The 24260-nt window shown below is 43.2% G+C and overlaps 2 long non-coding RNA genes and 1 pseudogene across 2 annotated transcripts; 1 reads left to right on the top strand and 2 right to left on the bottom strand.

The window, feature by feature from the left end:
• Positions 1–795: 795 nt before the first annotated feature.
• Positions 796–4864, top strand: LOC123465383 (annotated as a pseudogene).
• LOC123465387 lies at positions 2739–22491 on the bottom strand. The gene is made up of 3 exons (XR_006640603.1): positions 20258–22491; positions 18780–18902; positions 2739–3061 (listed from the first exon to the last, which is right to left on the bottom strand). It is a non-coding gene; the product is annotated as an uncharacterized LOC123465387 (long non-coding RNA).
• Positions 3518–18745, bottom strand: LOC123465384. Its single transcript, XR_006640598.1, has 2 exons — positions 18560–18745; positions 3518–4475 (listed from the first exon to the last, which is right to left on the bottom strand). It is a non-coding gene; the product is annotated as an uncharacterized LOC123465384 (long non-coding RNA).
• Positions 22492–24260: the final 1769 nt, after the last annotated feature.

The raw sequence follows: 24260 nt of genomic DNA, 5'->3' as shown, positions 1-24260 counted from the left end.
GAATTCATGCATAACAAATGGTATTATAGGTGAGCTGTTTAAAAATCAACTGAGATTTTAATCTTAACACTGTGAGCCATTATTGATTCCAAATTAAGGAGTGAAATGTAAACATTCTGAAGATCTCCAAAAAGAAGAAAGTATAAAATTCATTTCTGGATGAGAAAAGATGTACACATTTATGATGTTAAAACCAAGAAAAAAGAAAATATTATTAGATTTTACGACATAAAAAAGAAAAACTGCATTCTTAGAAGGCAAAATCAAACTAAAAACACAGTTTCAACAAATGCTCAGTATCCTAAATATAATTCCATCTTCTTCCATCTACCTAACTCATATTTTCATTGAATGCCACCTATACAGATGATAAAACTGAGGCCTAGAAATGATAAGTAACTGTTTCAGGATCACTTAGGGCGGCAAATGTTAAACCAACTCAGACCTCAGATTGGGATTCTGCCTCTTTTTTGCTGTCTTTATAATGAGAATTTTGAATTAGAGATTATTGACATTGCCTTCCAAATTTAAACCAATGATTTACAGCAACACCATGCTCCATTCACGAGGTGAGACAGAGAAAAAATAAAAACACTGAAATTCGGTTGGAACTGAACTGAATGAAAGGGAAAAAAATCCCTCTTTACAATTATGAGACTTATTAGTATTTTTCCTAAATGTAACATCCAGATGTAATTGGCTATGTCTTTTTCAAAAAATATTTTTAGTGCTACAAAACTTTTTTTACAGAACGACAGTGCTACAAAACTTTTTTACAGAACGACTATAAAACAGTTCATTTCTGTATAATTTTCAAAATTACACTTGGGGTCTGGACTAAGTGGATCTTGAGATCAATAAAAAGTCCGGGACTGTTGCCTCTGAAACATCCTAGGAAGGTGGCCCTTTTAACGTCTGTCATGCTTAGCACTTAGGAGATGACCTGATCCTTTAAAGAAACCTCTCCTTTTTTTATTCAGTCTTCAAAGCATTAAGGGAATATGTCTGGGTTCATTATACACCTTCTAGCTCCTAACTTCTCCAACACTTCTCAACCTTCAGTTCTGACTGCATTCATTTCAATTTGTCTACTCTTTTCCAACTATTTTTAACTAAGGTAAATTGTCCAAATTCTCTTTCTCTTCTGCGGAGGTTTTTAGTACTGCTAACATCTGAGATATACAACATTTTTATGACCCTGTCTCTATTCACATGAGCCATTACCAGGTGGAAATTCCCAGGTGGGAAATTTCTCTCAGTTCACATGGCCCAGGATGCCTTCATAAATACTTTCCTGCACAATTACATAAAGGACACGAGCCTAGAAGACCTCCACACATGTCAGAACCCTAGCGCGTCAAAGAACAAGTAGGCAATTGTGAGCAATTTGACAACCAAGGGCCTTGGCCGTTCATTGGACACAGAGCACGTCAATCCTTGTTTGTCAGCAAATGAGCCCAAAGCTCGTGACGAGGGGTCACAGGCCACCGTCAACTGTTCCGCGTCAACAGGCCCCGCCCCTCGACTGTGGCCTGGCTCCACTGCCTGAGGCCCGACTTCCGTCGGACGCTTCCGCCATTGGCCGTCTACCCTCCCGGTCGTGGGGCCTCCTCTGTGGTCCCTTCCGTGACTGCCTCGGTCCATCTCACTTCCCTCAGCCTCCTCTCAGGGCAGCCACTTCGGGTGCCACCACCTGCGCCACTGCCATCGTCCCCTGCCTGGCTGAGGTAACTGGCGGCTGCCATGTCTACCACGGGGGATGGAGATCTGGCCCCTGGCAGGCAGGAAGGCCCTGCAGGTGCGGCGGGGGCCCAGGCCGGAGCCCGTGACGGTGTGGACCGCAGCTCCGAGGCTCGCAGGGGTGACTCCATGCCTGAGGCTGAGGCGGGTGGAGTCGTGGGGGCCTCAGGAGGCCCGAGGGAGGCGGCCCTGGAGGGCGGGAACGCTGAGGAAGACGCCGACCTCAGGCCGGCTGAGGAGAGGGAGGTGGAGGAGCAGGCGGAGGGCGTGAACCGCATGGTGGTCTCGCGCCACTTCCCCATGAACGCCTTCCTCTTAACGGCCCTAAATCTGGCTGCACGTCGATGGTGAACCGTTTGTCCTGAAAACCACGTCATACTTCCGCCAAATGATGATCGCGTGTTGGTCTGGCACCAGACCAGGCAGCGCTTGTCCGACCACGGCTCAGCCGCCGTGGCCAGGTTTTCGGAGGTCCAGGTGCCATCGGATGAATCGGGGGAGGGGCCGGCTGAGGAAGCCCCAGACCAGGGGGCGGAGCAGGCGGAGGAAGCCCAGGAGGCGGAGCAGGCGGAGGAAGCCCAGGAGGCGGAGGAAGCCGAGGAGGCCTCTTTATTGGAGACGGCCACCAAGGAGTCTGAGGAGCCCAGCTCGCGGGAGATGCCACAGGAGCCTGTCGCCCCTGAGAGTGAGCATTCGAGGGGCGGGGGGGAGTTGGGGGGGACGGAAACACTGGCAGCTGCCGGCCGGGTCTGGGGACCAGGGATCCCGAGGAGGGGGCAGGCTCATACGGGGGGCACGGGGTGGGGGGGGGGGGGCGTTCCTCAGGACGGGAGGCCGGGAGTCAGGGCCTCCTTGAATCGAAGGCCAGAGGGGCCCAGTAGAAGCCCAACTGCATAACGATTTCTTTGGTTTGGGGGGAAAATAAGCTGCCCTCTACCAACCCTGGTAAGAGGTCTGAGATGATCAGTGCCAGTTATGAGCCCACACGTGAAGGTCAGTGGAGGCAGGTGTTCAAGAGGGAGCTTGAGAGGACATGGAAGAGAACAGGCAAATGGCAGACCTCATATTTGGTTCATAGCTTTTAAAAATGTCAAGATTCTTGGAGAGTTGATCCCAAAACATTATGAACTCATACAGGACCACATGGTCAAAAGGAAATGTTTAGGTGATTGAGGAACTCAGGAGCTTCCCCATAGAATTTGTTATTGAGGTGAAGCATATTTTGGCGAAAAAGTTCTGGCCAAAACATCCAGAATGCATCAGACCCAGAGAATTCTGATCCTTGAGCACAAGTCATCAGTAGCACAGGGTGACAGATTTACTAGAAAAGAAGAAATAATATCATTGTGAAAATGATCAAGCAGCAGCAAAGTGAGGGCCATGGAAGTGTTGCATCCGCCAGAAGGAAGGCCCCCAGTTACTCTTTTCTTAGTTGCTTCTGTCCTGCTTCTCCTAAGGGTAGAGTACTGGACATCCTGCCATTCCTTATGTGTTTGCGTTTTTTTTTTTTTTTTTTCCTGTAAATGTCTGGTCCCAAAGTCTATTATTCCTCTCTAAAGAAACAGCTGAATGCCAGGATGAGAACTCCAAAGAAGAGGCGCAGGGCAGCAAAAGTGAGGGGAAAGAAAAGAAGTATAAGAGGAAACAAGAAGAACCAGAAAAGGATCTGGACCCAGCAAAGGACTGGCCCAGAAAGCCCAGGTATCTGTGTATAGCTTTGAAAATAACCCAGCTATTCCCAGGCATTTACCAATTTTGTTTTTGCTTTTTAATTCTCGGAGTAAATTAAGAAAACGTTTGTTTGAAATTAGTTCAACAACTCAAATTTACCTAATGTTTATAGAACAGTTCTGCACCCAGTAATATAAAGAGCATGAAGTGAAATATACTTCATGGCTTCTCATTTGTTCTTATGAGGTCTTTGGTCCTCTATCTCTAAGATTATCAACAAGTTGTAAATGTATCAGTACCTAAGACCAGTATTTCTTGAGAAAACAGTGACGAAAAGCAGCAGCAACTGGGCTGTGCACTAGTTTGGCCTTCATTTCTTGACCACAGAAGTGCAGTCTCCTGCACTAAGAGAAGACACCTTTTAGAACGTAACTACTTACGAATAGCATACAGTTCAGAATTTCAAGTAGGACCACATTTAGTGATTAATACTGAAATATTTGTTCGGTTGTAGATTTGTGTATTTTATATGACAGTCAAAAGAAACAGTCATAGGATGACTGTTGTTTATCACTGAGATGGTAGTGAAGGTATATATCTTGTCTTTAATGATTAACATTTTCTCCCTTGTTTGCATAGTGGTGTGTTTCATAATAACAGCCTCTTTCTCATACGGTAGATATGGAAACCGAGGGTCTGGGAGGGTAAGGGAGTATCATCTGTGGAGTGAGCACAGGCTTTTAAGGTAGAAAGAGTGATTTAAGTCCCAGACTAGCCTCTCAAAGGAAGGGGGAAAAAAGAAAGCATTTATGGTTGTGGGCAAGAGGGAGACAAGGTTGGTAGGATCACATGATTGAAGCCATGGGGTTGTACATGCACCCAGTGTCCAGGGTGAATTTTACAAGAGGAAAATGTGTTTTTCTTCTCTCCTTGTTGAGATACAACCCTCAGATGCAGCAGATATACATAAGGCTGATTGTTTTCTTCGATTTAGAAAGTTTCTGATGCTGACTGATGCTGTATAATCGTTCCTTTTCTCTCATTTCTTCCTGCAGTTTGGAAGACTAGAAAGAAGACAGAGAAAGAAGAAAGGATCCATTGTTCGCTATTTTTAGATTTTTCAGAAGCCCATGGGATTACTAACATTGATTTCCTTCCCAAATCCATCCCCCAAAAAGCAACTGTCTAATAATAATATCTATAAAAATTCCAATATCTAATTGGGTTTTATCTTTTCCAGATATATTTGACAGCATTTGTTCTAGTTAAAACTAAGTTTCAAAGTAGTAAACTGAAATGTAGATAGATTTATGTATATAAATAATCCTGATTTAAATCTCTTTAAAAATGAGAAGCCGTTTTACATCATTGGAAGGCATCATCACATTCCACCATTTGATAAGCCTGTTTTAAGTTCTTTTATTGCAGCCCAAAATAAAATTTGTATTTAAAACAGTTTTGTAAAGACAGAAATAGGGGTCAAGGCTTTAGATCTGAACTTGTTTACTGTACTAGTCACTAGCCACGTGTGGCTGCTGAGCATTGAAAATGTGGCTAATCTGAGTTGAAATGTGCTACAAATGTAAAAAACTGTGTAAAGTCTCTTTAATACCTAATTACACATTGAAATGATAATCTAGTATTAAATATAGCATTAAAATTATTTCCTCCAGTTTCTTTTTACTTTTTCAAAACGTTATTTATTGCTACACGTGAGCTTTCTCTAGTTACGGTGCACAGGTTCTCACTGAGGTGGCTTCTCCTGCGGAACATGAGCTCTCAGGAAAACGGGCTTCAGAGCTGTGGCACATGCGATTAGTTGCCCCTCACATGTGGGATCTTCCTGTACCAGGGATTGAACCTGTGTCCCCTGCACTGCAAGGTGGATTCTTAACCACTAGATCACCAGGGATGCCCTCTTTACTTTTTAGATGTGGCTACTAGAACATTTAAAACTGCACAGGACTTGTGTTATATGTGTATTTCATAGTCCTGCTGGGTGCTTTTGAAGGAAACCTGAGGGATGGCCCAGCTTGCCTGGAGGCCAGATGGTGCTGCTGAGCCTGAGCCCAGACGCTGATTTGGAGCACTGGTTCTCAAAGTTTGGTCCTTAAAATAGCATTATTAGCATCACCCATGAATTCTTAGGCTCCACTTAAGACCTGTGAATCAGAAACTGAGAGTGGGGCCCAGTAGTGTGTGTTTTAACAAGCCCTCCAGGGGATTCTGATGCAGCCAAGGTTTGAGAAGCACTGGTTGACAGCCACAGGGGGAGAAGTTGAGGCCCACCTCTGGTGACCAGCCTTCGTTCACTGCCTTGGGGCTGCTGGAGGTAAATTGAACAGGACGGTCGGGGCTGGACTGGCGAGGAAATTAGGATTCACAGGGGCTGAGACAGAGCGAGGCTGTGGATAGGGGATGGCACCAGAAAAATATCCAAGGGACAGAGCTAGTTCCAGAAAGTCACAGACATGATACCGGGTATATGAAGTCTAAGGGAACCTTCACTGAGCAGAAATGGATAGTAGATACATACAGAGTTGCCTGTCAGGATGTACGCATATGCAAGCATACAGAAAGGCATGCAATGGAAAGATAAACCACATTTAGGATGGTGGTTACCTCTTGGGGAAAGACAAGGACAGCGATCCTATTGGGGAGGGATACGTAGTGGGCTTCAACTGTATCTCTAATTTACATTTCTTAAACTGAGTGGTGGGTAAATAGTGTTTCTACTAGTATTCTTTATAATTTTGTGCAGATGGGAAGTATATCATAATAAAAATACAAAGAGAAAAGGGAGAAAGTGGACTTAATCTTTGAACTCTGTTTAAGTTAATAAAAAGATAAAGTTGTAGATGACCAGAGTGGAGGATCAGAGAAGGGGAAGGACCTGGGGGTTTGAGACTAGACAGGCTCATTTCTGCATTTACTTCAGGCTTCCTAGGTATCTGAAACATGGTTTAGGTGGAGCATACTTTGTTCCCAGGGGCTCGGCTCCTGACCTTCTTGTAGGTAACTGATAACATACTGTCATGTTCTGTGGTGGCATGTCTTCTATTCTAAGTGTGTGCACATGCAAATACACACACTACATCCACCTATTCCATCAAAACCAACCCCTGCACTCAACCTTTAAATGGCTGCGACCTTAAGGGTTTTATCTATCTTTCTTTCCCAAAGGCCTAGGCAATGAATTTTCCTCTTCGTAGGTATTTAATGTCAATTAAAGTGAAGTAAACTTAAGATCCCCACAACTTTTTTTTTTTGGTCACCAGTGTGAACATTTTAAAATGTGTTATATTATTCCTTATGGCTAGAACCACATAGTGAGACAGAAGGCAAAGCATTCCCCGTCACCATGATTTCAACTAAAAGGGCAGGTCAACTAGGACAATTTGAGGCCCTTCAACCTGGTTCTGATTTGTTAGTATTTCTGCGGTGCTGGTTGTTAAAACACTATTGCTTCCAGGCCCAGGCAGAGATATCTCTGTCTTGAGCTCTATGCTTTAGAGGGCCACTTTGGTCCTCTTCCAGCCACACCCCTCTCGCCAGGGCCAGGAGCCCAGCCCATGGGAACAAGGGGTGTGTCCCTGCTAGCCCATGCTCCAGGTACCTGGCAGCCCTGAACAGTCCCTAGCCTGCTTCCAGGCCCCATGTGCTCCTCTTAGACCTGTCCTGGGGAGGGCTGACTGCACTCACTGCTGGGGTTGGTGCTCGCAGGCCCAAGGAGGGGTTGTAGGCCCAGAAGGGGATGCGGCCTGGCCTCGGAACCAGGGCATGGCCGGGGGAAGGGAAGGAGGGCAGCTCTTCCCACGCCATCAGGGCAGAACTTAGAGGAGTCTGAGAATTCTAAATCCCAACCTGGCCTTTCAGCTCATTAGGAAGGTACATTTGTCGTGGAAGGAGATACAACCTATTTAATGGTTTATCATTTGATTTGAACATTTCAAATATTTTTAGACATGTGGATTCCCAATTGAACTCTTTTTCTGAACCTTGCAAATAGGATAAATGTTTCAGGCAGGCCAGATTAAATACCTGCTCTATCACCACTTTCCCTTAACACTCCATGTTACACCTATTCCTGAGCATACTGGGCGTCATGCTTCTGAAAATGGTTTTTAAAAGGTACTTATTTTTTAATTGAAGTATAAATGCTTTACAGAATTTTGTTGTTTTCTGTCAGACATCAACATGAACCAACCACAGGTATACATTTGTCCCCTCCTTCTTGAACCTCCCTCCCTTCTCCCTCCCCAACCCACCCCTCTAGATTGATACAGAGCCCTTGTTTGAGTTCCCCAAGTTATATAGCAAATTGCCAGTGGCTATCTATTTTACTTATGTAATTAAGTTTCCATGTTACTCTCTCCATACATCTCACCCTCTCCTCCCACCCTCCCATGTCCATAAGGCTGTTCTCTATGTCTGTCTCTCCACTGCTGCCCTGCAAATAAATTCATTGGTACCATCTTTCTAGTTTCCATATATATATGTGTTAGTATACAATACTTACGTTTCTCCTTCTGACTTACTACACTCTGTATAATAGGCTCTAGGTTCATCTACCTCTTTAGAACTGACTTAAATGCATTCCTTTATATGGCTGAGTAATATTCCATTGTACATATGTACCACAGCTCCTTTATCCCTTCATCTTTTGATGGACATCTAGGTTGCTCCCATGTTCTAGCTATTGTAAAGACTACTGCAAGGAACACTGGGTACGTGTGTCTTTTTCAATTTTTATTTCCTCAGCGTATATGCCTAGGAGTGGGTTTGCTAGGTTTTTTAAGGAATCTCTATACCGTCTTCCATAGTGGCTGTATCAATTTACATTGCCACCAACGGTGCAAGAGGGTTCCCTTTTCTCCACACCCTCTCCAGCATTTATTGTTTGTAGACTTTTTAATGATGGGCATTCTGACTGGTGCGAGGCAAGATCTCATTATAGGTTTGATTTTCATTTCTCTAATAAAGAGCCTCTTGATGAAAATGAAACAGGAGATTAAAAAAGCTGGCCTAAAACTCAACATTGAGAAAACTAAGATCATGACATCAAGTCCCATCACTTCACGGCAAATAGATAGGGTAAGAATGGAAACAGTGAGAGGCTTTATTTTGGGGGGGCCCAAAATCACTGCAGATGGTGACTGCAGCCATGGTATTGAAAGATGCTTGCTCCCTGGAAGAAAAGCTATGACAAACCTAGACAGCATATTAAAAAGCAGAGACATTACTTTGCCGACAAAGTTCCCTGTAGTCCAAGCCATGGTTTTTCCAGTAGTCATGTATGGATGTGAGAGTTGGCCCATGAAGTAGCTGAGCACTGAAGAACTGATGCTTGTGAACTGTGGTGTTGGAGAACTCTCATGGAGAGCCCTTGCACTGCACGGAGATCCAACCAATCAATCCCAAAGGAAGTAAGTCCTCAATACTCATTGGAAGGGCTGAGGCTGAAGCTGAAGCTCCAATACTTTGGCTACCTGATGCAAAGAACTGACTCCTTAGAAATGACGCTGAGGAGAAGGGGACAACAGAGGATGAGATGGTTGGATGGCATCACCAACTTGATGAGTGCGAGTTTGAGCAAGTGCTGGGAATTGGTGCTGGACAGGGAAGCATGGCATGCTGCAGTCCACGGGGTCACAAAGAATCGAACACGACTCAGTGAGTGAGCCAAATAATGAGTGATGTTGAGCATCTTTTCATGTGTTTGTTAGCCATGTATATGTCTTCTTTGGAGAAATACCTGTTTAGGGTTTTTTCCCACTTTTTAATTGGATTATTTGTGTTTCTGGTATTGTATGAGCTATTTGTATATTTGGAAATTAATCCTTTGTCAGTTGTTTCATGTGCTATTATTGTCTCCCATTCTGAGGGTTGACTTTTCACCTTGGTTATAGTTTCCTTTGCTGTGCAATAACTTCTAACTTTAACTAGGTTCCAGTTGTTACCTTTGTTTTTGTTTCCCTTACTGTAGGATCTTGCTTTAATTTCTGTCATCGAGTGTTCTATGTTTTCCTCTACGAGTTTTATAGTTGCAGGTCTTACATTTAGGTCTTTAATATATTTTGTGTTTACCTTTGTGTATGGTGTTAGGAAATGCTCTAATTCCATTCTTTTACATGTAACTATCCAGTTTTCCCAGCACCACTTATTGAAGAGGCTGTCTTTGTTCCATTGTATATTCTTGCCTCCTTTGTCAAAAAGAAGGTACCCATAAGCGCGGGGGTTATTTCTGGGCTCTCTATTTTGTTCTATTTGTGTGCATCTATGTTTTTGTGCCAGTACCATACTGTTTTGATGACTGTAGCTTTGTTGTATAATCTGAAGTCAGGAAGGCGGATTCCTCCAGCTCCATGCTTCTTTATCAAGACTGCTTTGGCTATTTGGGGTCTTTGGTGTCTTCATATGAAACTGAAACAATTCTAGTTCTGTGGGAAAAAAGCCATTGGTATTTGGATAGGGATTGCATTCAATCTGTAGATTACATTTGGTAGCATTGTCATTTTCACAATATTGATTCTTCCACCCCAGGAACATGGAATATCTCTCCATCTGTTCATGTCATCTTTGCTTTCTTTCATCAGTGTCTTATGATTTTCTGTTATACAGTTCTTCTGTCTCCTTATGTAGGTTTATTCCTAGATATTTTAGTCTTTTTGATGCGATGGTGAATGGAATTGTTTCCTTAATTTCTCTTTCTGATTTCTCATTGTTAGTATATAGGAATGTAGGTGATTTCTGTGTATTGATTTTGTATCCCATTACTTTGCTAAACTCACTGATTAGCTCTAGTAATTTTCTGATACTATCTTTAGGGTTCTCTATGTCGAGTATCATGTCATCTGCAATCAGGGAGGCTTTACTTCTTCTTTTCCCATCTGGATTCCTTTTATTTCTTTTTCTTCTGTGATTGGCATAACTAGGATTTCAAAACTATGTTGAATGATAGGAGACTGAGCACCCTTGTCTTGTTCCTGATCTTAGAGGGAGTGCTTTCAGTTTTTCCCCATTGAGAAGGTTTACTGTGGGCTTGTCATATATGGACTTTTCTATGTTGAGGTAGCTTCCTTCTATGCCCATTTTTTGGAGTGTTAATCACAAATGGGTCCTGAATTTTGTCAAATGCTTTTTCTGCATCTATTATATGGTTTTTATCTTTCAATTTGTTAATATGCTGTAGCACATTGGTTTGCATATATTGAAGAATTCTTGCATCCCTGGAATAAACTCAACTTGATCATGGTGTATGACCTGGTTAATGTGTTATTGAATTCTGTTTGGTAGAATTTTGTTGAGAATTTTTGCATCTATGTTCATCAGTGATACTGGCCTGTAATTCCAAAAATGCCTCATTCTAATAGCCCATCTTGCTATAGTACTTGGATCTAGTCCCTAGTCCAGACTGGAGTAGAAATACGAACCATCTTGCCCCCTCTACTGCAATACCCTCCCACTGCTCACTTTCTTTGCTTCCTAGGTGTTCATATACAAAACTTCAATACCACCTCTTCCCCATACAAATACCCACCTGGAAGCCATCAGCTTGCTCAGGCACACCTAAGTGGAGGCCCTTTATGCCCTGCACCACCTCTTAAGAACATTTCATTTCTCTGAAAACCTTCAGGTCTGAATTATCAATAGCCTATTTGATTGCCCTCCGCATGACAGACTACAGAACAGGTTCTGTTGTATTTGTTTTCATATGCAAAGATCAAACAAGTTACAAAGAAGCTGACTGCTCTGAAGAATGTGCCTCTGGGCGTGAAAAAATAACTTGTGTTTAAAAACAGACTTGTTAACTGTGGGAAAAATTAATAATGGTGAGTGCTCAGAATAAGAATGACCTAATAGAAGTTCACTCTGAGAAGAGAGAAGGTATAACAGCTCATCTACCAGAATTACCTGGGTAAAGGACATCCACCTAAATGAAATTTCATGAAGAAAATACAAAGGAAATAAAATCCAGTTAATCAAGAACCTAGCATGATAAAAAAGGTAAAGATGCAGATGTTTTATAGAGAAAGTACAAAAATCCAGCACGTGATTGTGTGGTATTGAGAGGGTAACAGGCAGGAAGGCCAGGGGTCTCCACACAGAGGAAACAGGCTGCAAGTGTCAGACATATTTCTCTCGCTCAAACATCAGGCGGAAACAAACTAGTGATTTTTTTTTTCCTTCCCTATACAAATTTAAAAGGAGGTTTCTCTTAAAATACTGTGTTGCCATAATGACACCTGGTTTCACCTGAAGTTAACTATTCTCAAACCTTGAGTTAACCAATGTATTTTTCTTATGGAAATGTTTGTCTTAAGCTATGTTAATGTACTATGCATTTGCCCCAGACCGTCTTCAACTCGGTTCCGCCTAATGCCTCAGAACCTACTTGACAAACCAGTATGTTACACTCAGATATTGTTCGCCTCATCTATGTAAACGAAACTCTTTGTAGGGTAATCTGCCCTTCTGCAAGATTCAAGTCAATCGTTTCATGGCCTGGGATGAATCATCTGGCGCCAAGATGATCCCAAAATGCATCTTATGGATGAGGGGCCTGGTGCCATTCTGAGTTTTAAGACATTCCTTTCTTTGATTACCAGACTGCTAATGGCCACCCCCTCCAGTATTCTTGCCTGGAAAATCCCATGGATGGAGGAGCCTGGTAGGCTGCAGTCCATGGGGTCGCACAGAGTCGGACACAACTGAAGTGACTTAACGGCAGTGACTGTATAACATCCAGCTGAAGACTAGCAGGGGGTACTCTTTCTGCCCCCTTCTGATGCCTATGTCAGAAGCTTTCTCTATCTCCTTTATACTTCAATAAAACTTTATTACACAAAAGCTCTGAGCGATCAAGCCTCGTCTCTGGCCCTGGATTGAATTCTTCTCCTCCGGAGGCCAAGAATCCCGGTGTCTTTTCGATCAGCAACAACCTTTCAGTATCACGTTATACCATCATCTGGAAAACCAAGAACCCATTGGTTTTCCTCAACCATTACACTCAGACCTGAAAAAGCACAGTTACGTCTAGTCCTGCAATTCTGTTTAAGCAAAGTAGCCCCAAGGTATCAGAGGCAGACACAGTGAAAGATATACTAAGACTCTTCTGGGCTTCCCAAGAAAATGAGGTAGGCACTGCACAGGAATCCAAAGGGAGCTCACAGTATTTGAAGGGTTTGAGGGATGGAATTAAAGGGGAAGGACTTAGAGAGGAAATTTGAACCAACTTCCAGTGAACCTAGGTGAAAATAGGGTGGTAGGTGCCTTGGAGAGCCAGCCTATTAACCAACTGACTCTTAGGGCAAATGATTCTACATCTTTATTCCTTTGCCTGAAGTTCTTAACGGAGGCAATGCCACCAAAGACTGTGAGGCAAGATAGGGAGGAAGGAGTCAAAACTTGCTGGGCTACTTGTCCCCATCCCTCATAGCTAACCATCCCTCGCATCCTGACTCCTCTCCTTTTCCACTCCCCATTTTGAACTTCCCTCTTCTCTGTGGTTGAGGGAGACTGGTTCACGTGGGATGTGGGGGCTGTCCAGCCTAGTAACTTTTGAGGTATGGTGTCTCTAGGAAGTGGGGGCAGGAATGTGTGTGTGTGTGTGTGTGCTCAGTCATGTCAGACTCTTGGCAACCCCATGGGCTGTAGCCCGCCAGCCTCCTCTGTCCATGGGAGTTCCCAGGCAAGAATACTGGAGTGGGTTGCCATTTCCTTCTCCAGAGGACCTTCTGGACCCAGGAATTGAACCTGCATCTCTTGCAAATCCTGCACTGGCAGGCAGAGTCTTCACCACTATGCCACAGGGTGGGGGTGACGGCATATAGCCTTGCTTTGGGCTAAAACCTTTGAAGCAGAAGCTCCTGAGTGGAAGGCACTAAAAGTTTGGGTACATGGAGATCTCCACCTCAATGCTGGAGTGAGGGGGGAAGACATCTCTCCACTGGCCCCAGACATTCTTCACTGTGGTAAGCTTCTTTTTTGCCTGATTGGAAGCATGGCTTTTGGCATCTGTGGAATTTTTAATTTCAGCAAGCTCTTAAGAGCTTCAACAATAGGATATGTAGGACGAACAATACATTTCTGGGCAATCGAAGACCGGGTCACAGTGAAATTGGGGCAAGATGACAAACACTAATGGACTAACCAGAGGAGTACAATAACCCCCCAAGAAATGTTCTGTCTCATAGGGAGGTGCTTACTGTTGCCAGGCCTGGAACAGATTGACATGGGGCATGTCTAAAGAGTGTTCCATATAAGTGTTCTATCACTTATAATTAGTACAAGAAGTGTACTATTACCCAATTCACAGGCACTAGGGTCCCCCTTATAATTAGTACAAGAAGTGTACTATTACCCCAATTCACAGGCACTAGGGTCCCCCAGGGACACAGGGGAGGTGATTTAAGGGGTAGTGGACTGATTGGGAAACTAGTCTTTACAGAGCATGGAGTAGCAATGAAAAAGTGAGACATTTAACGAAGCACACAGTCCACAATCTTTGGACTAAATCATCGGACTTTTACATTAGAGACACATTTTTTTCCTTTGTCAAGGAACATAACCTCTTAATAACGCCAAGAAAACATTCTTGCATCCTCTCTTCTAAAGCACATTGTCCCAGGATAACTGCTTTATAAGTAAATCTGCAACAATGTATCCAGCATCACAGCCCTTTCCTGAAAGCAGAAATCTCATAGGCAATGGTGAGGATTCAAAACAAGATGGGAAAGCCATATGTAGACAGTCAAGATCTAGGCAAGTTAAAACAACAAGTGTTAATGGTAATAGTTATCCCAAAAAGACAAAACAAGTCTCATCAAATGGAAGAAAATTGAAATTTTATCAAGTATCTTTTGGGATTGAAATGTTATAAAACTAGGAATCAAAAGCAGGAAGAAGATTGGAAAATTCACAAATACATGGAAACTAAACAGTGCACTCCTCAACACCTAATGGGTCAAAGAAATCAAAGGGAAATGAAAACGATGTATTGAAACAAATAAAAATAGAAACAACATATGATAACTAATGCAGCAAAAGCATTTTTAAGAAGAAAGTTTATAATAATAAGTGCTTACATTAACTTTAGAAAAAGATCTCAAACAACCATACATTATACCTCAAGGAACAAGGAAAAAATAAGCCCAAAGTTAAGAGAAACATGGAAATCAAGATTTGTAAATAAATGAAATAGAGAACATGAAAACAGAAAAAAGATCAATGAAACTAAAAGTTGGTTTTTTGAAAAGATAATCAAAATTGAAAAACTGATAGTTAGAATTAGTCATGAAAAGAGAAGATGCAAAATTATAAATGAAATGGAACCCTTATAAATGATACCACACAAATGCAAAGGATTTTAAGGGATAACTATGAACAATTACACACCAACAAATTGGATAACCTAGAAGAAATGGATAAATTACTGGAATCATACAACCTACCGAGACTGAATCATGAAGATACTGAAAATCTGAACAGAATAGTAACAAATCAGGAGACTGAATCGGTAATCAAAAAACTCCCAACACATAAAATTCCAAGACAAGATGGCTTCCCTGGTGAATTTTACCAAACATTTAAAGAATGAATGCCAATCCTTCTCAACTACCAAATATTCAAAGAGGTGGGAACACTCCCAGACTTAGTGTATGAGACCAGCATTACTCTGATACCAAAACCAGATAAGGATATTGTAAGAAATTATGAACCAATATTCCTAATAAAGGTAGATGCAAAATTTCTCAACAAAACACTATCAAATTGAATTCCATAGCACACGATCAGGAGGGATTTACCCCTGGGATGCAAGGAAGGTTCAAAATATACAAATCAGTAAATGTCACATTAATAGAATGAAAGATAAAATCATATGATCATCTCAACAGGTGGCAAACAAAAAGAATTTGACAAAATTCAACATCCTTTCATGATAAAAAAAATTCCCAGCAAATTAGTTTGGAAGGCACATACTTCAACATAATAAAGGCCACCTGCATAAGCCCACAGCTAACATCATCCTCAATGCAGAAAAAGTGACAGCTTTTCCTCTAAGAACAGAAACAAGATAAGGGTGCCCACTTTCACCACTCCTATTCAGAATTGTACTCAAGTCTCAGAGAACGTAGGCAAGAAAAATAAAAAACATCAAAATCAGAAAGGATGAAGTTAAATTGTCTGTTTGCAGATGACATGATCTTATTATACAGAAAACCTAAAGACTGCATTAAAAAATTTTAGAACTCATCAGTGAATTTGGTAAATTCTCAAGACCTATGATCAACATACAAAAATCTGTTGCATTTCTATACACTAAGGACAAAGTATCTGAAAAATCAATAATGAAAATAATCTCATTTACAATACAGCAAACACAGTAAAATACTTAGAAATATATTTAACCAAGCACGTCAAAAGATCTATACACCAAAACAATAAGACACTGACGACAGACATTGAAGAAGACATAAAGGGAAAGATATCCCCATTTCCTGTATAAAAAGAATATTGTTAAAACGTCCATACTACCCAAAGCCAATTACACATGCAATGCAATTCCTATCAAAATTCCAATGACATCTTTTCACAGAATAGAAAAAGCAATCTACAATTTGTGTGGAACCACAAAAGACTCCAATACCCAAACAATCCTGAGAATGAACAACAAAGCTGGAGAGATCACACTTTCTGATCTCAAACTATATTACAAAGTATAGTATTTGAAACAGCATGGAACAATGGAACAGAATCAAGAGCTCAGAAATAAGCCCATGCGTAATCGGTCAACTAATATTCCACAAGGGAGCCAAGAATATTTAGCGGGAAAAGACTCTTCAATAAATGATATTGGGTAAAACAAGTTATCCTCATGAGAAGAATAAAATTGGACTCCAATCTTATAGCACTCACAAAAACTCACTTGAAATGGGTTAAAGACTTAAATTTAAGACCTGAAATCATAAAACTCCTGGAAGAAAACACAGCTTTCCTATGACAAGCTCCTTGACCTAGGTTTTGGCAAAAAAAAAAAAAAAAAAAAAAAAAAAACAAAAACCTGTTGGCATATGACGTTAAAAGTACAGGCAGCAAATGCAAAAATAGACAAGTGAGACTACATCAAATAAAAAAGCTCATGCACAGCCAAGGAAACAAAATGAAAAGGCAATCTATGGAGTGGGAGAAAATTTCTTCCAATCATCTATCTAAGAAACGGTTAATATAGGAACTCATACAATACTGTTCAAATGACTATTCTCAAAAAGACAAAACAAGTGTTGGCAAGGATATTAAAGAAAAGGGAACCCTTGTACACTGTTGGTGGGAATGTAACTTGGAACAGGCACTATGTAAAATTGCATAAGGTTTCCTCCAAAATATTAAAAATAAAACCATAGGATCCAGAAATCCCACTTCTGGACATATAGCCAAAGAAAATTTAATAACTACCTGAAAGAAATATCTGCAGCCCCTTGTTCATTGCAACATTATTCACAATAGCCAAGACATGCAAACAATCAAAGTGCCTGTGCACGAATGGATAAACAAAACGTGAGTGTAAATTTATATACATATATTCATTTATGAAACATTATTCGGTCATAAAAAAGAGGAAATCCTGAATGTCATGGCAACATGGATAAACCATGAAGGCATTATGCTAAGTGAAATAAGTCAGAGAAAGACAGATACTGTATGATCTCACTTATACGTGGGATCTAAAACGAGACAAACTCACAGAAACAGAGAGTAGAATGGTGGTTGCCAGGGGCTGCAGGGACGGAAAACGAGGAGATGTTGTTCAAAGGATACAAACTTCCAACTATAAGATGCCAAGTTCAGTGGATCTAATATTCAGTATGGTGACTATAGTTAAGAATACTGTTTTGTCCTTCAAAGTTGCTAAGAGAGCAGATCTTAAATATTCTCACAACCATCATCAACACAGAAAAGGTAACTGGATGCGTGTGTGCCCAGTCGTGTCCAACTCTTTCTGACCTCATGGACTGTAGCCCACCAGGCCCCTCCGTCCATGGGATTCTCCAGGCAAGAAGGCTGGAGTGGGTTGCCATTTTCACTTCCAGGGGATTTTCCCAACCCAGGAATTGAACCTGAATCTCCTACACAGCGCCCGCATCTCCTGCACTGCAGGCAGATTCTTTACCACTGAACCACCAGGGCAGTTTGAACCTAGGTGTGCAGTACACATTTCCTGGTTTATCTGGGATGGCTGAGGAAGGCTCGTCTCTACCTTTCAGAGACCCTAGGTCATGCTCATTTACTTTGTGGCCGGTTAGTTAACCTCCCCTGTCAAATGTCCCTGGAGCTAGACAGACAAGCAGACCTATATATCTCAAACTCAGATTAGAGGTCACAGAGATCTGGACTTTCCTGGTGGCTCAGTGGTTAAGAATCCTCCTGCCAGTGCAGGGTCCACGGGTTCCATTCCCACTCCGAAAAGGTTCCACATGTCAAGGAGCAATGAAGCCCATGGGCAACAACTACTGAACCTGCACTCTAGAGCCCATGGTCTGCAACAAGAAGAGCCACTGCTCACCCCAACTAGAGAAAGCCCGAGCACAGCAATGAAGCCTCGGCACGGCCAAAAATAAACACACACACACACAAAAGAAGTCAGAGCTTCTCCATTCACTAACATGACCTTAGGAAAACCAGTTAGCTGCTCTGGGCCTCAACTTCCCCATCTGAAAAAAAGGAGCTTCGACAAAAATCTCACTCCCACCTATTCTACATTCTTAGAGTGCTAAGAATGCACAGCCAGACATCCAAAGAGAGGAAAGGGATTACTCAAGAAATGATGCCAGAGATTAGCCATTTACAAAAAAGGAAAGTCAACCAAGATCCAAACTTTATAACACATGTCAAAATAACTCCAGAGGGATAAGGGTATACAAGATAAAAAATCACAAGGAAAATAAGAAAATATATCCTTGAATAGCCTTATGATCAGATGGTAAAGAATTTTTAAATTCAAAGAATATGAAGGAAACAGAAAAGGAAAACATTGGGAAACTTTCTACATCAGAAAAGAAAACCGATATTCTTAGCAATGTAAGCAAACACAAGAGGCACCTGCAAAATGAGAAAACCACAGCAAAAAGAATAAAGCTTTATGTCCTACCCTCCACCTGATAGCATCTTCATCTCTCAGTGCTCCACACAGGAAAGGCAGGGCCTAAACCCGACCCAGGAACCAGAGGGAAGCTGTGGATGTTCACGGACCTGAGAACCACGTGACAGTGCCACACCAAACCAGAGGGCTGTTACTAAAAGCCTGAGTAAGTGCTCAATAGCAGCCACCTGCAAACTGAACCCGGGGTAGGAATGACCGAGGCTCTTACCTAATTTTGTAGATGAGAAAACGCAGGCCCAGAACAGCTAAATCAGATTGCAAAGTCATAACACCTGGTTAGCAATAGCGCCAATCCTGGAACCCAGCTGGGGCTCTGCCTCAGCTGATCCATCTATGCAATGAAGACGTTAGATTAGACCCGTGGTTCTCCAAGTGCAGTGGCCAGACCAGCAGCGTAAACCTCACACGAGAAGTCCTTGGCAATGCAAACTCTCAGGTCTCCTCAGGTCCAGAATCCTCACCACTGGGATGGGGCCCAGCAATCTGTGGTCCCACAAGCCCTCTAGGTGCTTCCTATGTGCACCGAAGTTTGGAAAACCGCTGGATTCCAGGATGTCTAAGGGCCTTTCTAGACATTTTCGGGAATGTCTGAGCATTGACCTCCAGGACATTTGGCACAAAATCACACTACTCTTAACCTAGGACCAAACCATGGTATACAAAGGAAAAGTCTGATTGCAGTTTGTAATAGTGGGAATAAATGCCGCCCCCTTGGTGGAACTTACACCTATTGTATGTTAAAAGCTCGCTGTCTGGGCTCACTTGCATATGGCATGCTGGTACTCCTAAACCAGGCCTTCTTCCTGGGGTCTGCTTAGAGAGAGGACCAATGAGCCCCTCTTCAAAAAAAGCCAAGTGCTGGGGGCGGGGGGGACAGGGGGAGGGACAAGGAAGAGATGGCCTGTCAATCACCTTTTTGCAGCAAATTCTCTTAGGCTTAGAGGCCCCCAGGACCAAACATGCTGGAGGGAACAGCAGGGGCCAACCTTCCCTGAGCCTGGCTGCTCCCTTTCGATGTGCCCTGGCCTTGGTCAGATTTCAATGCCAGCTCAAGGCCAGGTGACACGGAGGGAATCTCCTAGCCTGACAGTGAGGTCCTGGCCTGTGTTGAGGCCACCAGACTTTCATCCCAGGAAGGGGCTCTGCTCCTCAGCCATCCTTGTCTAATCCTGGTCACCCAGCAGGGGCGGCTGTCGCCTAGGCCAAGGACGAGCACCCTTCCTGGCAGCACCCGGCCCCACAGTCCCCTCAGTCCAGCAGGCCTCCGGGCTCGCAGCCCCCTCACTCCAGCAGCCCCCTAGCCCCACACCCCTCCATTGCCCAGCAGCCCCCTCACCCCAGCAGCCCCTGGCCCCATAGCCCCCTCACCACAGCAGCCCCCCCGGACCCGCAGCCCCCTCACCCCAGCAGCCCCCTGGCCCCGCAGCCCCCTCACCCCAGCAGCCCCCGGCCCACAGCCCTCTCACCCAAGCAGCCCCCTGGCCCCACACCCCTCTGGCCCCACAGCCCCCTCACCCCAGCAGCCACATGGCCCCACAGCGCCCTCACCCCAGCAGCCTCCTGCCCACAGCCTCCTCACCCCAGCAGCCCCCAGCCCCGCAGCCCCCTCACCCAAGCAGCCCCCTGGCCCCACACCCCCCTGGTCCCAGCAGCACCCCTGAGGCCACCTTCGCTGTTGGCTCTCACCTCTGCCCCCACTTCCTAGCCAGAGCTATTGAGGTTTTATGTTGGACGAAAGTGACATAAAACCAGCTCTACTGGCCCAACCAGAGCCTGTGCTGTGAAGGATGGAAGAGGAGGAAGGGAAGATGGCAGTCGTGTCCAAGGGAGGGTTGAAGACTTTAAACATTTACTTTGATTTGGGGGAGGAAGCTCTTGAAAGTCAGAGGAGGGATCCCACCTCAAGGGGCCAGAAAGACAGACTACAGTGCCTTGGGCTGCCCACCATCTTTCCCCACCCACACCCTCCTGGCCTGCCTGTCTTAATGAGATGATGGAGGACACTTGAGCCACTTGGCTTCGTCGTTCACCGGAGAAACATAAAGGCCCTGAGGTGGGAAAGCAAAGGACCCTCAAGCTGTGCACAGGAGACTCTGTTTTCTGTCACAGAGCCTGTGGCATGGAGACTACAATGAGCCACGATTGAGGGGCACCATGCTGTTGAGAACAGGAAGGAAGAAAAAACTGTTGAGGGGAGGCAAATTCCTCAGGCTTCCCAAGAAAGATGTGCTGCTTCACTTGTAGCATGTGTAAGCTGTTTTCAGGACTTGATAAATATCGTTAAGCAACTTAATGCCTAAAGAAAATTCCAGTTAGAACAGGCAAAAACAAAATCTAAACATCATAAAGTAACTCATGATACTGAGAGAAAGTATGCCTCTATCAACCTATTGCAGAGGCAGTTGTTGAGGAAATCAAAAAGAAAGCTTGAGGAAAATTCTGAAGGTAAAAGCCACCCTGAAAGAATTCTTTATCTTGGCATGAAAGTTTTGAAGAATGCAGAATTGCTCAGAAATATGATTCAGAAAGCCCATGAGCCTATTTTAGAGCACCTGAAATACTTGTCCGCAACTTCTCAGATGCTGGAGAGCCTACGAATTTCACAGTTGAACTTCTCTGAATCCAGTGACTATTTCTCAAATGAGGTGTTGACTGAAACATATCTAATAAAGTCATACCTGGATGATTTTGATCCTTCTGTTCTCACGGACCACAAGTTATAGGCTGCATTGGGTGCTAAATACATTGGAAGAAGAATGTCACTCAGAATGCATTAAGGATCAGGATAGCAAAGGAAATGGAACTTCTAGAATAGGGTACAAAACAACTTTCAAGGACTCATACTTCAGCTACTTTTGTACTCTGGAAATTCCTAAATTTAGAATACTAAGTGGGGTTGGTCCAGGTAAAAGTCGTGGAGATCAATTGCAGTTCTCTTTCACGAGTGTACAAGATCAGTATTTTACTCAACAGGACAAGATGCACAGAATGATGACGATGACACAGGCGAAGAATCAAGAGAGAAGAAGCAAAGCAAGAGGAAGAAAATGATTAACCAGAAGTGGAAGAAGAACCCTAAAATAAACACGACTTTGTTGAATGCAAGCTGCAGTGAGCCAAGGGCATTAAATATCATTAGAGAATAGCTTAAACATACGCTGCACTGCTTATACCTGCGTTTTTAAAAAACATGTTTCTAGGTAGCTAATAAGCAGCTTTTAAAAGGTTTTAAAACCAGTGCTTTCTTCTTAGAATTTTAATGGTCTCCACTTTTCTGCCAGATACATAATTTACTGCATCCTTGAACATCCATAGTTTGGTTCTCGTGAAGTACTTTTGTCATAGGGATACACCTACAGCTGTAAAATATCAGAATCCTTAATGCAAACTAAGAGTGGTTTGGAAAGCCTTCCTGAGAAACCAGTTGAAGTAGTTTTCAAATTAGCTTGCTTGACTTGTGCCTTCATCATTGTGCAGTAGAAAGGTAGTCTCTTGGGCTCACTAGTACACAATGCACTTTTAACTGAACCATGTGCATGGTTAAGGGTTCCAGTAAAGCCACCTTCAATAACTCTCAGCTTATTTGAGGATCTTTGCACTGATGGTTACATGAAAACACATTTAGAGACAAGTGATTCATCACTGGAGTGTTAATAAAGTCTTGTCTTCATTTTATACTTAGCAGAGCAGTTTTTGTAGCACTCTACCTTCTAGGAATGCTACCTGTTCACCTTTTGGTAAACTTGTATCAGATTATTTTGTTGAAAGAAGCTTAAAATACCAAGGGGCAAAAGATGCTCTAGAGCTGTGATCCCCCACGTTTTGGGCACCAGGGATAAGTTACAAGGAAGACAATTTTTCCACGGACCAGGGAGGAGGGGGATGGTTTGGGGATGATTCAGGTGCATGACATTCATTGTGCACTTTATTTCTATTGTTATTACATCAGCTCCACCTCAGATCATGAGGCACTAGATCCCGGAGGTTGGGCATGCCTGCTCTAGAGTCAGTCAGTCAGTTCACTCGCTCAGTCGGGTCTGACTCTTTGCAACGCCATGAACTGCAGCACGCCAGGCCTCCTTGTCCATCACCAACTCCCAGAGCTTGCTCAAACTTATGTCCATCGAGTCAGTGATGCCACACAACCATCTCATTCTCTGTCTCCTGCTCTAGAGTAGTGGTTTTCAAAGTGGGGCTCCCAGGGTAATGGTCCAGGAGGTCACATGGTGCAAGTGAGCCCAGCCGTGCACTTTGGCTAAGACAACAGAGGAAGAGGCTCACCTCCATCTAAGACCAACCTTAATTCACTGGCTCCAATGTGTAGCGGGTAAATTGACTAGGACCCAAGGGCTCCTCTGGAGAGGAGACTAGAGCTCCTTGGAGCTTGAGCCACACACCGCTCTGAGGATAATGATTTCCTGGAGGTAGTTGAGAAAAGTGTAAGGCAAAACTAATGACAAAAGTCATAGATCCGGTGATGCCATTTATATAAAGTTTTAAAACCTGCCAAAAATGCTGTGTACTCTGGGATATAAGTGTATATTTAACAACCTCTTTCATTTCACATCAATGTAGGCAAAGTACATGGGAATGAAACACCAAACTCATGACACCAGTTACCATTTGAGGAAAGGATGTGCAGACCTCCAACTCCATTTCTATTGTTTTATTTCTTAAACTCAGCAGAGATTACCTGGGCCCCAAGGAAGTTTCTATTAGTGCTCATACTAATATTGCTCTAGTCTTATGTGTGACTTTAAGTAGTAGATGGGCCTAAGCTCTAGAATTGGGGTAAAAAAGTGGTGAAAGGTAGTTCATCAGAGAAAGGGAGTTTGGGGGAAGGCCTCGTTCTACGATTAGTTACGGTCACTTAGACACCCATTCAGGATGGCATTAGCAGACTGCTTCTCTGGTGTGCTACAATAGCATACTTCACAAGCAGCCTCCCTACATCCCATCTCAAGACCTTCACTGTATGGAAACTCAAAGACTCTTCTTCACCTTTCTGTCCTAAAGTACCAAATACCTCCAGAGACAAGTTGACCTGAGGCAACGCTATGAAAGTGGAACAAGACTTGCATCCCTAGATCCTTTACCTCTTTTTTCAGCGACATCCTGTTAACTCTCAAGCAGTGGCCCCTGCTGTCCTCCTCAATTCCACCATCATCCCCCAGCACCTAGAATCAGGGTCACTGTCACTCCCCATAGAGGCCTCCTTTCCCTGGGAGGGAAAGGAGATCCTTCCCAGATCTTTCCTTCATTCCTCTACTCATCTGCTCTCAAGGTTCCTGTCCCAATTCCTCAAGACCCTGCCTAATGTAATACCTGGCTAATGATATAAAAGAAATAGTATTTTCAGGTAGCATGTGATTCCAAGTTAACATACAATGTACTTGTCTCCAAAAGGTCCTATGAAATGATGCTAAGATAGGCAATTTCAGACCCTGTGGCAAAGTAGGGGAAGAAAATTTTAGAGGATTTTTAACTTACATTATGTAAAGACCCAGAAATTTAATGTGTAACCTCTCTGACCTCCAAATGTTGAAATTTAGAATGAGCTAACCACAAAGCAAACAAACATTAACACTGATGCAATTCTCTGTCATCTTATATATACTTTTAATGACCAAATTGAAAGACTTTTTTTTCCCTATGAACTTGTCCCCCTCAATCTAAAGATACTTATGTG

Source organism: Bubalus bubalis, chromosome X (genome assembly GCF_019923935.1).
Source record: "Bubalus bubalis isolate 160015118507 breed Murrah chromosome X, NDDB_SH_1, whole genome shotgun sequence".
Lineage (NCBI taxonomy): Eukaryota > Metazoa > Chordata > Mammalia > Artiodactyla > Bovidae > Bubalus > Bubalus bubalis.
This window is presented reverse-complemented; position numbering and strand designations above follow the sequence as displayed.